We start from the raw sequence: 13,759 nt of genomic DNA on the forward strand, positions 1-13,759 counted from the left end.
CTTTTCTAAAAATTTGGAGGGTTCCCGGTCATCAATCGCAAAGCCCAGGCTTTCTGTGTGTGCCGTGTGCGTGCTCACACATGTGTAAGCGAATGCCCCTGAGAACTGCATCCCTAGAGCATCCTTCTGAAGCGCCCTGGTTCTTGTCAGCAACACCTATTTTCACCACAGGCTTGCTCCCTCTGCCTCCTGGCACTTCAGTTTCTGGAATCCACTGATACTGACTGGAGAGTCAAATTTACCACTTAGGTTGTACCCAACCTTTCTAAAATCTGTTCTCTGTCAAAATTGGACACAGGACTGGATCCACACCTGACTTCGTACAATGTCTCTTCTGCTGCTCAGTGCCGTGGAGCCCAGCTTCTGATATCCAATGCCCACAACGATGCTGAGTGCCCCCATCTTCACTTCCTATCTGAAAGGGCATCCATCCGTTTACCCTCCGTTTCCGGTTGGGCTTTAGCTTGTCTTCTGAGCACCCGAGACAGATTTTCACTTTTCTAAAGGATGCCTTTTTGGCACTAATAAAACTTTCATACTTGCCTGCTTAATCACGCCAGCTTCACTGTCCCCTTTTTTACTTTTTGTTTTTGGCTCAGAGGTATATGAACCATCTGTGCCTCTAAAACAGTTTGCTTAAATAGCCTCCAGGCAGATTTTATGGTTTTTAAGTTTTTTACTTTAACCTTCAGCCTGCTGTTAGCCATTTTCATCACAGTGTTAAAATCAGCCTCTTTTGGAAATGACTGTCACTGTGTGATTTTTTTTTCCAGGCACTCCTGGAACCGGAGAGAGGGCTGCCATCCCCGGCTGAACTGCAGGGCCCCCCTCGCAGATCACAGCCACCTGAGGCAGCTGCAGGTGTGGGTAGCCTTGGCGAGGGCCAGCTCCTCCATCTGGCATCCTGAGCAGCAAGGCAGACACCTCTCGTTTGGAATATTCATGTGCACATCACCCAGTTAGGAACCCAGGAAGGCGGCATCTGAACCACTTACCTGCCTGTTTATCATGACATCTCTACAGAGTTATCATCGTGATCCTAGGCTGAAACAAAGACTACAAAGAAAGGAGGGAATCTGTGTCTTCCCACCATACTATAAACACTGTCCTCGGTCACTGCAGCAGATGTGCTATGTCCTTTCCACTTGATTATTGTGGTCCAGTCTGGGGACCTGGGTATCAGTCAGCATTTCTCTGTCCTGGGACTCATTGTCAAACTTCCTGTCTGCTTTAGTAGTAACATAGCTATAGAATCACCACTAGCTATAGATACAACAGAACTACATCTCCTCTCTGAACCCAGTGTGGTGGCACGGGGTACAGACATGTGCCCTTTTGTGGGTTTTTCCATCAAACCCCACAGGTGTCAGGCAGTCATTACCACAGTCTCAAACCACCGAAGTCCCTCATCCTCACCAGTGCATTTTTCAATGCACTCTTGTCGTCTGTTTTCGTTGTTGCTTTCTGATATGTCTGATAGTTTAAACCACTTCTCTTGCGGTTATCACTCTTATCATTTCTTTCCAAATTCCCTTAGTTTTAGGGGTTACAAGCTGTCTATCCTCTACAAAATGAATTAGCTATCAAGAATTTGGCTAACACTATAGACCATGAATCTAAGTGAAAACTCGGGGGAGGCGAAGCCAGCAGGTCAGCCACAGTCTCCAAGATCTTGGGGTAGACTGGGAGGATGAATAAATTCACAAACAAGTGGATACATGAGTTACGGTTCGAGGGACATTTCATTTGCTTGATTTTTTTTTCCCTGTGAGTCTGTATACATACATGTACATGCAATTTGTACATGTACGTTCATGTTCATATGTACATGGAACATATATGTGGGTACATATGCTGCACACAGAAGCCCAAGGACAACATCCTGTGTTCTGCTCCAGGTGCCACTCACATTTTTGTTGTTGTTGAGACAGGGTCTCTCACTGGCCTGGAACTCACCAAATAGGCGAGGCTGATGGGAAGAACTCAATGGCAGAGGAGGGAGACACGCTGCTGTGTCCTCAGCCCAGAGTCTCTTCCTCGCTCTGTCTCTCTCTGTGTGTCTCTGCCTGTCTCTGTGTCTTTCTGTCTCTGTCTTTCCGTCTCTGTCTTCCTGTCTTTGTCTCTGTCTCTGTCTCTGTCTCTGTCTCTCTGTCTCTCTATCTCTGTCTCTGTCTCTGTCTGACAGTTTTTCATCCTTCATGTTCCAAGTCTAGCATCACTCTCTGCCTTCCAGATTTGACTAGTCAAACCCCCCATGCTCTCACAGCACTCTGCTCCACTCCCCATACAGTGAACTTTGCCATCTGTGTCCTCCTTTAACGGAATGTCTGTAATCCTCATGAGGGCAGGAGCCAGGTTGTTGTTGGCCACGATGAGCACAACAAACCACCCCAGTGCCAACTCACAGAAGCTGCTTGACAAATACTTGTTGGATGATTTGTAGATCGATCTGTGAATGGTGCAGCTTTCAAAGCCTCTCTCTTCTAGCCACCCGAATGTGATGTGTCCATGCATCCCAAGTTTTTTGAACACTTCACTTTCCCTTCCCTGTCGCAGACATGGTTAAGCATTACAGAGAAAGTGGCTTTAATGTGTGAAGTGGTGAGCCCTTGAAAGCACAGCCTCATCTCATCACACATCCAGGCCAAAGCATCTGCCTTTCCATTTGCAGGATGGTACCGGGCCAGCCTAACCCAAGCCATTTACACTAATGAAAATACACTATGCACCAGGCTCTCTGATTGAAACCTACCTTTATTACTGTCCGTGAATAGAGAGCAGTAACAACTAACCACATAGTTGTAATCTCATATCCTAGCGTCTGAAAACAGCAAAGAATGTCAACCCTTTAGCCCTGGTACCACACACAGCATTCTAAAACCTGGATTTCACAAACAGCTGGTCTGGAGTAGAGGAGGTTGTTCACTGAAGCAATCCAAGTGCTGACCACAATTTAAACTTTTAATCCACATTTAGATTCCACATTACATCAACCTAACAAGACTAGATAGACACAACACATTCCATGCATGAGGAATTCAACCTCATGACATAACTTGAGATCATGGCTGCCTCTCTACCAGACATGTGCCAGCTCCTGCCATCAGCTGTCACTTGGGTGACCTCTCTCTTCTCAGACTTTCATTGTCATGGTTGCCCTTCCTCATAGCCTGAGGAGCTTAGGGGCAGACAAACACATCAGAGGAAAGCTCAAATCAGTTCCAACTAACCAGAGAATTCTATTATGCTCACCATAGCCCCTCATTCTGGGATAAGCCTCTGGTGTGGGTGTGGGCAGTAAATGTTAGGACACAGCCACTCATGGGAGAACAAAGGAGCTTGGAGTCCACATGTTGCTAGCAGCTCCATGACACGTGGGCACTTGCCTTGGAATACAGCCAATACTCTGCAGTAGCTGGTCTTTGCTACTTGTGGGTTCTTTTTCATACCCTTTATCCCCCTGGTTTCATCCCCTAATACTAGATAGAACAGAAACAAGGATAGGGGGAGAGGAATGGGGAAAATCCCTGAATCTAATTCTTACAGCTGACCTTTGCCACTTTGTGGGTTCTTTTTCTCGCCATTTATCCTCCCCCCCCCCACACCTGTTTCAATCCCTATCACTAGGTAGGAGAGAAAGAAGGATAGTGGAGGGAGATAGAAGGAGAGAGAGCGAGAGAGATCCCTGGATCTAACTTCTTTCCTTTGGTTTTTTCATTGAGCATGCCTCTTTTGAGCATAGATGTCAAACAACATCCCACACCAAACGCCCCTGAATGACCAACAATCACCAACCCCACCTCTCAGGGCCCTCCCATTTCTATACCCTCCGAAAAGTTCCCAGAATTCCAAAAGTCACACAATCACAGCCACTATCTGCAGCTGGCAAAACCACCCCTCTGCTAGAGCATGAGGCAAATCATAGTCCGTTGCAGTAGACAGCCAAAGCAGCTCACACCCCAAAACCTGGGATTCAAGTGAAAATATATTCTTAAACTATTTCTCTGATTTTTAAAGAAACCAAAATCCCAGGATTGCCACTATGGTGTCTACACAATACAAAGACGGCAAAGGTAAACAGTGGTGCCATGATAAGACCACTGCACCGCCATGTCAGCCTACCCCAAAGTATGAACAGAAGTACAGATGTCTCTTATTATTTAAACCAGTACCAGTTAGGACATATTATAGTAGTTACCAGACTACATCTATTTTTGGATAACATAAACTTCAAAATAATCCTTATACCCAACGATGGTCCTTCAACATCACTGCTTCCTCCCATTGCTTCTGGAGGCAGCATTAGAGAAGCCTAGGGGTGTCACAGGCTTTCCACCCGAGTGGCTCTCTGTGAAGTGACCTCCCCCACAGGCTGGGATGGGCCCATCTACACTACAGTCAGCACTGTCCCTCCTCTTTCCCTCCTCCCCATCAGCTCCTCCCCTAACACCACTGGACTGGTTTGACTTTAGCTACTGGGAAATGTTTCATAATTACTAATGAATAATTCAGCAAATAAGCTATTTTTAGTTTTCTATTACCAGGCACACCCAACTTTGATGGGAATTCTGTTGCCTTTCTAACTTTCCAAATCCCGTTTGCACGCAGGTTCTTAAATGAATCATTGCCTTAATGGAAGTTCAATCAGCAACCAATATTGGATCACTTCACTACCCTGCACAGCAACTTCTTGGGGTTGTACTGCACTTATAGAATCAACCCCAAAGGCTTCCTCTCCAGCTCCACAGCTTGGCTCCTAGCCACCTGCATCCTTCATCCCCAGACACCCCGCCCTTCCTGAGCTGTTTAAAACTGCCACGCTCGTTTCTGCCTTCCAACCTCTACTTTCCTACCCCTCTTTCCTGCTGGCACCTCCTGCTACAAGCCGGTCACACAACTAGCTTTGTCATTTCCTTCTGTCCCTACCTATGTGCCACCTCCTCCAAGATGGCATCTGTAGTCACAAGATGTATAGAGCCCATCACAGACAGTCACATTTCCCCACCTGCTCTCACAGCATTTATCACTACAGGAAATTATCTATCTACCCACTGGGATATAGCTTCCTGTAAGAGTTCCTTTAGGGCACAGGCTTTTTCTTTTACTCTGAATGTGTGTGTGTGTGTGTGTGTGTGTGTGTGTGTGTGTGTGTGTGCGCGCGCGCTTTATTTTTATCTTTTGATTTTTTTTTTCTGAGGCAGGATCTCACGTAGCCTAGGCTGTCCTGAAACTCCTGCATTGCCAGAGGTAGCTTGGACCCCCTATTCCTCCTGTCTCTACCTCCCAAATGCTAAGGCTACAGGCATGAGCCATCACTTCTGGATTTTATTTTATTTTATACTAATTAGATGACTAAGTAACAAACCTTGAGAGTGCTTATTTTTCTAGAGTCAAAACAAATGAGAGCAAGAAGGAGGCATTTCTTTTCCACCAGGCAGATTCCCCTTGTCTTTCACATCAATGATGCACACTACATTATAGCAGTTTAAGGAACATACATCCTTACAGATGCTGAACTGGGCCTCCAGAAATCCTTAAAACAGAATGTTGCATGTATAATCATAAAACTTTTCCCCATATGTCAATTATAAATCATTCAATCAAGACCTATTACAAGATAATGTCTTTCATTGGATCTATACAGAAATCAGCACTTTATCATGGATGTTTGGTGATATTTTAGACATCGCACATATCTCTAAATGCCTCGTACACCTCTGAGCTTCCAAAATACACTTAGTGGGGAGGGTGTAGCTTTTAATGCTAATGAGCTAGTCAAAAAATTTATGCGTTAAAAGAGATAATTTAAAAATAAATTTAAGAGAAAATTCAAATGTGTATGATTAAAACCTGTATGTAAAATGTTTCATTCGTATCATAAATTCTATTGCTGTAGAAAAATAATCATTTCAAAATCAAGGCAGTTTCCCCCCCCACAATCAAAGGTGGTTAAATACATTTCACCATATTTATGAATGATTTCTCCTTCTCATCGCTAATGCTCGCTCATAAATCACTATAATGTTTCCAAAGTACATTTGGAAGTAAAAAATTCACATCTACTAACTATATTTCCTCTATCTGGAGATGAATTAAGTAGAAAATACATTAATATCTGAATTTATAATAGAACAGTTAACCCTTAGCCACAGCCAACTGATGAGGAGTATTTTACCATGCGAGGACTAATCAGGGCTCCTAACACTATGCAAGTCGACAGTTGAGGGTCTTAATCATGAGTGGATTTTAGTCCCCTATTTACTTTTCCTCTGGAGGATGACCTACAAAGACACCGCATGATTGAATAAATTTAACTCTCCGGCTTAATCTCATCACTTAAAATGTTACTTTAATAACATTACATAGCTTAACGACATCCCTCACCACCAAAGATCATGTCGTCTCTCGGCTGAATTCAGCAATCAAACATTGAGCAAGTCTGAGGCAGCTACAGCGGCACATTCCTGTAACAGCAGTTACGGAGGATCCCAAGTTCAAGGCCTACATAGTCTACTTGGTTAGTTCAAGGCCAGCCTGGACAACTTAAAGAGACCCTTTTGCAAAATAAAATATTTTAAAAACTGGGGCTATCTCTCTCAGTGGCATGTTCTTGCCTAGCATGTGCAGCATTCTAGGTTTGATTCCTGTACTAGAGACAAAGACAGAAAGATAACACACCAAGGACACCCCACATGAGCAAGTCTCGCACTGACTTAGTGAGTCTTGGCCTGACTCTGAGCAGTGAGACACAAATTCTGGGCTTACTGGATACTGACTCCCATCCCCAGCCTCTGATCATCTCCATCTCTGTTAAGGACTATAGGAGTATTGCTTACCCAAGATGCTCAGTAAACTACAGCAGGGTGCAAGCAACTTCTATGGCTTCTTATGGTTACTAGTTAGCCTTCTCAGGCTTCTAGTGGTCTATAGCCCTGCACACATCTATTGACATACATTAGACTCCACTGTGTAGACAGCTCCTCTAAGGGTAGATTGTAGCATAGGGATTTCCATGCAATCTGATATGCAGTGACAGGAACTAAGTGGCTTTTTAAAGCAATTTTTTCCTTTATTCTATCCCAAGCCATGATATGAGCTGAAAGCTAGGAACCCAAGGAACAAAGAGTTATGCACATCTTGCCCAGTCCATACTTTTACTCATGGTTCAAGAGCTACACAGAGGCATCGAAATGGAGGGAAACTAATAATAACCTGTGCACACCCAAAACTTGGGATCTTGTGGATATGACCTTCCTGGGTGTACTAGATTTTAGAATCAGACCCTGCAAATGTCTATGAAAAAAAAATAAAACAAACTCTGGGCTCATTCAACTATCTTAAAATATCTCAGTGTGAGCCCCCAGGCCTCTTTGGCATGCATTTATTCAGATATTCCACATTTTTAGCAAAGCATGAATTAACAAGAGTGCGACTTCAATCCTAGAAAGACACATGATCATTTCCCCTTGGTTTCTCTGGCAAGCTCACACAAAACTTCCCAACTCTGCCCCTGCACTGTTCACCAATGGGTTTCACAAAGCTTTTTTTTTTTTTTTTTTTTTTTTTTTTTTTTGAGCAGGCAAACTCAGGGAGTGCAGCCATGCTGAGTGCAGGTTAGGAGGAGAGAAACCCCTCAAAAGGACTCCTCAGATCATTTGTTCAGTTCTCGTTCTTCAAATAAACCAAGCACTATTAGTACCAAGGCAGGAATCCCGGCATGTGACTGGATCAATTAGGCGAATATACAGCACAAATAAATAGATCCCTTCCTGATCGTTCGTTTCCTGAACTGCCCACTGCCCAAACAGACAGACTACGAATTCCAAATGTGCACATTTATCTCCATGCAGCAGAAGTCACTGGGACACAATGTGGCTGATGAAATCTGACACTGTGGTTAATGTTAAAAGGGAGTGTGCCTCCTGGACGGATTGGATAATTACTGGCAGCTCAGATGAGAAAGACTTGATTCAAGTGACTAGCATTAGCTAGCACCAGAAGGAGAGCCAGAGATCTACTGTGTCTGGAATTAGCATTCCCATGTATGTGGCAACAATCCTGTATGCTGATCAGCAGGAAACTAGTGTCAGATTTATCAAAAATCCCCACTCTGCTCACACTCGCTGAGAACACGGAGTCTTGAAGCTCTGTAGAGTCTTGATCAGCTCCTCACACTTAACTGAAATACTCGGTGGTATTTAGAAGTTGGAATTCATTCTGGGTAACAGGTTAGGATTCTTTGTTTCCCCTCACAAGCTCCAAAGCCCATTAGAAAACGGAAGTGTTTGCTAAGTCCTTCTTTTCAGGATATACTCACCTGTCCATTCTGATTGCACGCACGTCTCCCTTACACATACAATTCTCACACAGTTTTCAAGGATTCAGATCAATATAAGGATCTGTGCGTGTCCCCGAGGCCTGTGGTGGCATTCCTAGGGCACTGTGTCCCACCTGCTTGCAGAACTTCTGTCCTGGATCTCCCTCTGGCTTTCCACAGAAACCTGTGCTTTAAGTTTTCCCCGCAACTTCACTTCATTCCACCTGCCAGAGCTTCCGGCTTTCTTCCCACTCACAGAGTGTTTCAGGGACTAGCACACTCCTCTCCCCCATTATTGCTCTCAGAGACTCCCAGTTATGGCAGCTCACTACAATTCCATTCCATATTTTAAAATGTGAGAGTACAGGAAAACTGTTGGCTTAGTTGTTTTTCTCCCAGAGCTTCCTGAGGACGTCCCTGTTTGCTGTGTCCAAAGGGAACTTAGACCTCAGCCTACAAAGTGAAGGCCTGGAGAGAGGACTACCCTATATGCTAAGCAGTTGGAAGGTTTTTCTAAGACTGAGCAGCCAAGGCCAAGTGCAGGCCAAATGCAGACAATCAGATCTTGCAAGCTTCCCTATGCCCAATAAAAGCCAGGGAAATCCAGTAGAACAACCCTGGCTCCTGGCCTCATTTACTTGCAAGCCAGTGTGCAAACATCAAGCAGAATCAAGTCTTTGGCCAGAGACTGAGGCAGTTAGAGGACATTAACTGCAAGTAATTTCTTAATGCCCTTCTCAAAGCTTTGTGAATGACAGCCATTTTGCAATAAAACATTGCACGTGTCTAAAGAGTAAAAACTGGACACGTTAACCAGTATATTAGCAGAGATTTTGCTACACATTTCTTCTACACTACTGGGTTTCATAATTAAGTCTAAAACCAGGAAATCTTTTCAGGCTATGCTTAGGTTTAATTTGAAAAACCAAAACAGCAACAACAACAACAAAATTACACTCTATGTATAAATAAAATATAACGACAAAAACTGTGATGATGTATGCTAATTAGTGATGGGTTCCCTCTAAAAGACACCTCTAATAAAACACTGGGATGCATCCAGGCTATAGTTTGACAGTCAAATCAATGCTTATTGAACAATAGTCCCCACGCAGAGTGTCTGTTACGACGGCAGCTATTGGGAAACCTCAATGACATCGCTCACAAGCATCTCCATCTCTAGCATCTATGATCTTCACTGTGCGTCATGATGGTGCACTGGGAGCTACAACATCTGCTGAAGAAGAATCTATTCCTGCCTCAATCCATGGGAAGTAGAAGGAGGAGGCAAAGTTGGATGCTCTTAGGAACCTGTATTTATTACTTTTCAATGTCATTCGGAACACCACAAACTTGAGGTTTGAACAAGGAAAGGAAGCAGTCATCCTTGCCTTACATTGGCCATTTTCCTTCGGTTTTGATTTCCTGGCTCCTTTTGGAATACTAGTTTAGACAACAGGATATTTATTTCTCACACACACACACAAAAAGACAAAATAAATGCCATTCAAGAGTACTATTTGTAGTCTTGTTAAGATCTTTTTTTAAGAGGGATAATAAAAAGAACATTTTAAGCACTCTGCCATTTTACAAAGTAGAATTGATATTAAAAGGTTGAACTCGGGCTAGAGAGTTGGCTCAGTGGCTGTTTTTCCAAAGGACCTGGTTCAATTCTGAGCACCCACATGGCAACTCAGAACTATCTGTAACTTCAGGCCTGAAAGTCATACAGGCAGGCCAAACAGGCATTCACATACAACAAACATAAAATAAAAATAAAGCACGTTAAACTCTGTTTCTGCATCTACTGCAAAAGCAGCCAGGCGGCTTTATAACCTCTGACTCCTTCCTTATGACTCTCTAGGGTAAAGGCACTCTCACGTCCTATTCTCTGTGGCCTCAGGAGCACTTTGAGAAGTTGTCCCTGTCTGGAACCCCACAGAAGAGGAAGTGTGTGAGCCAGAGGGGGGAGGACACCAGGAGAACAAGGCCCTCTAGATCAACTGAGCAAAGCTCGTGTGAGCTCACAGAGACTGAAGCTGCACGCACAAGGCCTGCCCGGGTCTGCACCAGGTCCTCTGTGTATGTACTGTGGTTTCAGTTTAGTGTCTATGGGACTCCTGAGTGTGTGCACAGCAGGTCTCTGATGCTTGTGCCTGCTCTCTTCCTTCGGTTGGCTTGCCTCGTCCAACTTCGATGTGATGGTTTTTGTTTTATCTTACTATATTTTATCATGTTGTGCTTGCTGTTATCTCTTAGAAGCCTGTTCTGGTCTAATGAGAGACAGAGACGGAGTGGATCTGGTTGGGAAGGAGGGGAGAAGAGAAGGAACTGGTAGGTGTAGAGGGTGGGAAAACTGGAGTCAGAATATATTATATGAAAAAAAAGGAAGCTACTTTTAATAAAAGGGGAAAAAGAAGAAAAGTTGTCTCTGTCTCAAATAATGAGATTGACATGCCATCAGTAGCCAATGTCCATGCCCCTAGATTACATAAGTCCCTCCCATTGGTACCCAATGTCCTACGCCAATGCCCAATGCCTGTAGACTATATAAGCTCCTCCTACACTGGCTTAAAAATCTTTGAGTCGGCAGTTAAACCTTGTAGAAATCAGGCTGGTATAAGATACATTATGAATTAACACTGCCCACGTCTCAGAGCCAACATCCTGCCATGTGTAAACTCATAGCTGCATGGATTCCGTAAGTGAATACAGCTGTGACTCATGGGCTTCTCACAGAATGTTAGCAGGAACAGTCTGCAAAAATGCCTACATGCTTGCAGCCATCCAGATAACTTCTAGATAAAATCTGAATTCAGTTTAAAACATACCATAACTGGTTAACTCAGCCACCTGCTCACCTGACTCTAAATGGCAGAGCTTTATGAGAGACAAATGTGACATTTTTTTTTTCAGCCTCCCAGGTCCCAAAGAAAAAGAAAGGCTTGAGAAGCAAATGAAATTTTCAAAGCTCATTTTCATAGGCCTTCATTTTGAGTGTTGGGCTATTTTTATCTTTGTTTTTAGCAGCAACGCCATGCTGCCTGTAGTCGCGCAAGCATTTCTGGGGAGGCGTGCACAGGGGCCCAAGCACAGCTGTCCAATTTACATTCACAAATGCAGGTGTTGCTCAGACACAAAACAGAGGTCGGCTGAATACGGCTCCTAATTATCTACCTTGTCTGAGGGTTTTCCTTTGTAAAGTTATGCGTGCAATTTGGGTTCAACTTGGAGGCCATTTTTAGATCCCAGCATGCTATCCAGCAAGAAATGGGCTGTCATTATAAAGCATAATTTACAGCATAGTTAATTTCACATTTAAAAAAAATCTACTCTATACCTAAGACAAAACTCTCTTCTGTGCATGCATTATTCGCTGTTTTCCATCTACTTCTTGGTATTTAAAAACATGGGAAGAGGGAAGCTTGTTATGTAGAAATGGGAAGGATTTCTAAGATGAAGTCTACTAATGAAAACTAAGAACTTTGTTAAATGATACACGAAGAGATGTAGCTATCTGCCACGGTCTGCAGTTGGGAACACTCTGGGGCATGTAACAGCAGTTCTTAGAAATGGCCGGATGCAGCTCTGGGATCTAATACAAGCCATTAGGAAACCTAATCCCTAAATGAAATGACCACAAAATCCTATCGGTTAACAGAAATGCAGCAGCTGTACATGTTTGTAGTAATACAATAGGATATTGTTTCAGAGATAACACTCGGGGAAAAAGCAGAGCCTAGCGGGTAATGTAAGACGTTGATCTCTCGATTTGGAGAAACTGACCAGGCAGAGCTTTGGAATACATAAACAGGAGAGAAGGTGAAAGAAGACAGGTCATATGTGTGCTAAGGGGCCGCCGAGACCAGCAGGCAAAGTCACTGGCTAGGTCAAACCATAGCAACTCCCCAGGTTTGCAAGATGCTAGAGACTCATCCCAGGAGCTCCTCACGGGAAGTGAGGCTGAGTGGGCCTTGCCTCACTTCTGACTGTCCCTCCTCTGCGTTCCAAATACTAACTCTTACCCTGCTTCTTGTTAAGCTGTTAAGTTTCAAACCCAGGACACGCTGCTGAAGTGTCTATTTAATATATCAAAGCGGACCTGGCTTCCAGGATCTCCCAGCATCCCTCAGTCCCTACCTATTTCAGGGCATGGCTGGCATACCCCGCCCTCTACCCTGAACTTGGCTCTTCCCTATATAAACCAGACCTTTTGGTTTTCTGCCCCTTTTCTTTTTGTTCTCTTTGTACCTCTGGCCTCCTGGCTTCTGCACTTGGCGGCCCTCTCTTCCTTCCCCTCCCCCTCTTCCCTCATGGTCCAGGGTCATGACCACTCTGGACTCTCCCAGATGTGTCTGCCTCTGGCTACACTCTCCCACATACCTGTAATAAACTTTCTTCTCCATCATACCTAGGATCAGTCATGTGCTTTCATCCCTTTTTATTTCTTTTTCTTCATTCAATTTCCATTAGCCATCTTTCAAAAATGCATGCCATAGAAGCTTATAATTCAGTTTTATCTTAAACTTTATCACTATATTTTAAAAGCGCATATATATATACACACACACACATATATATATACACACAATATGCTTTTAAAATATGTGGGTATATATACATACACATGTACATATACATATACACACACACATACTGTCTAACAGTGTACTCTGGACTGCTCTTCCAGTGGCATCAGATGCCTTTCCTCAAAGACTGACTGCAGAGTGTAAGTGGTATCATTAGTGTTGTGATACTGCGCCTTATTTCTTGGCCTTATTCTCTGCCAGCAGTCCATCGATATCGTAGAATGACAAAAGGCCCTGCTCTACAGCCATCTTCTGTGGAGGAATGCAAAGTATTTTGTTGTTGTAAGTAGAGCTTTAAAAAAGAAATTGCTAGGCCCACTCCTAGGACTGTTATTCTCAGTGTTCTGCATTCAGAATGGGCGCCCCAGGCTCTTGGAGATCATTCTAATCTCCTCCCGAGGGAAAGTGAACCCTACTCTTGACTGTCCCCAAAGATGTCCAGACAATTTCCTTACTTGTCTCCTAGTTCCAGTGAAGATTGTGAGCCTAATTCTTAGAGACTGCTACTAAAATTCCAACTCATTGAATTCTGCAGCCTAATTTTTCAGGCATTCTGGTTTCTGGCAAAATGAATGTGACCCAAATTTGCAGGAGATTATTTGCTGCAATGGTGCTTGCAATGCAGTGAGCCCTGATTAGCATTCAGGATTGCAAACTTTAGAAAGGCAAGTTCTTGCTTCAAGAATGGACAGGTTTTTATCTTGTATTACAGAAAGGGAAAGGCTAAATGCTTAGCAAAATGTGGACGGTTTCATGAAGTAAGGACATTTTGCAGATCAATGAGAAATAATCAAAGGCTAGAAATGGACTTCAGACCTTGGTGACAAATGTTAGCATGTCCTTAAGAACTGGG

The 13,759-nt window shown here is 43.7% G+C and overlaps 1 protein-coding gene across 4 annotated transcripts in view; it reads right to left on the reverse strand.

The window, feature by feature from the left end:
- The window catches only part of Sobp (sine oculis binding protein), a 180,652-nt gene that overhangs the window by 110,866 nt on the left and 56,027 nt on the right, over positions 1-13,759 (reverse strand). The gene's annotated exons all lie outside the window — the stretch shown is intronic.

This window comes from Mus musculus, chromosome 10 (genome assembly GCF_000001635.26).
Source record: "Mus musculus strain C57BL/6J chromosome 10, GRCm38.p6 C57BL/6J".
Lineage (NCBI taxonomy): Eukaryota > Metazoa > Chordata > Mammalia > Rodentia > Muridae > Mus > Mus musculus.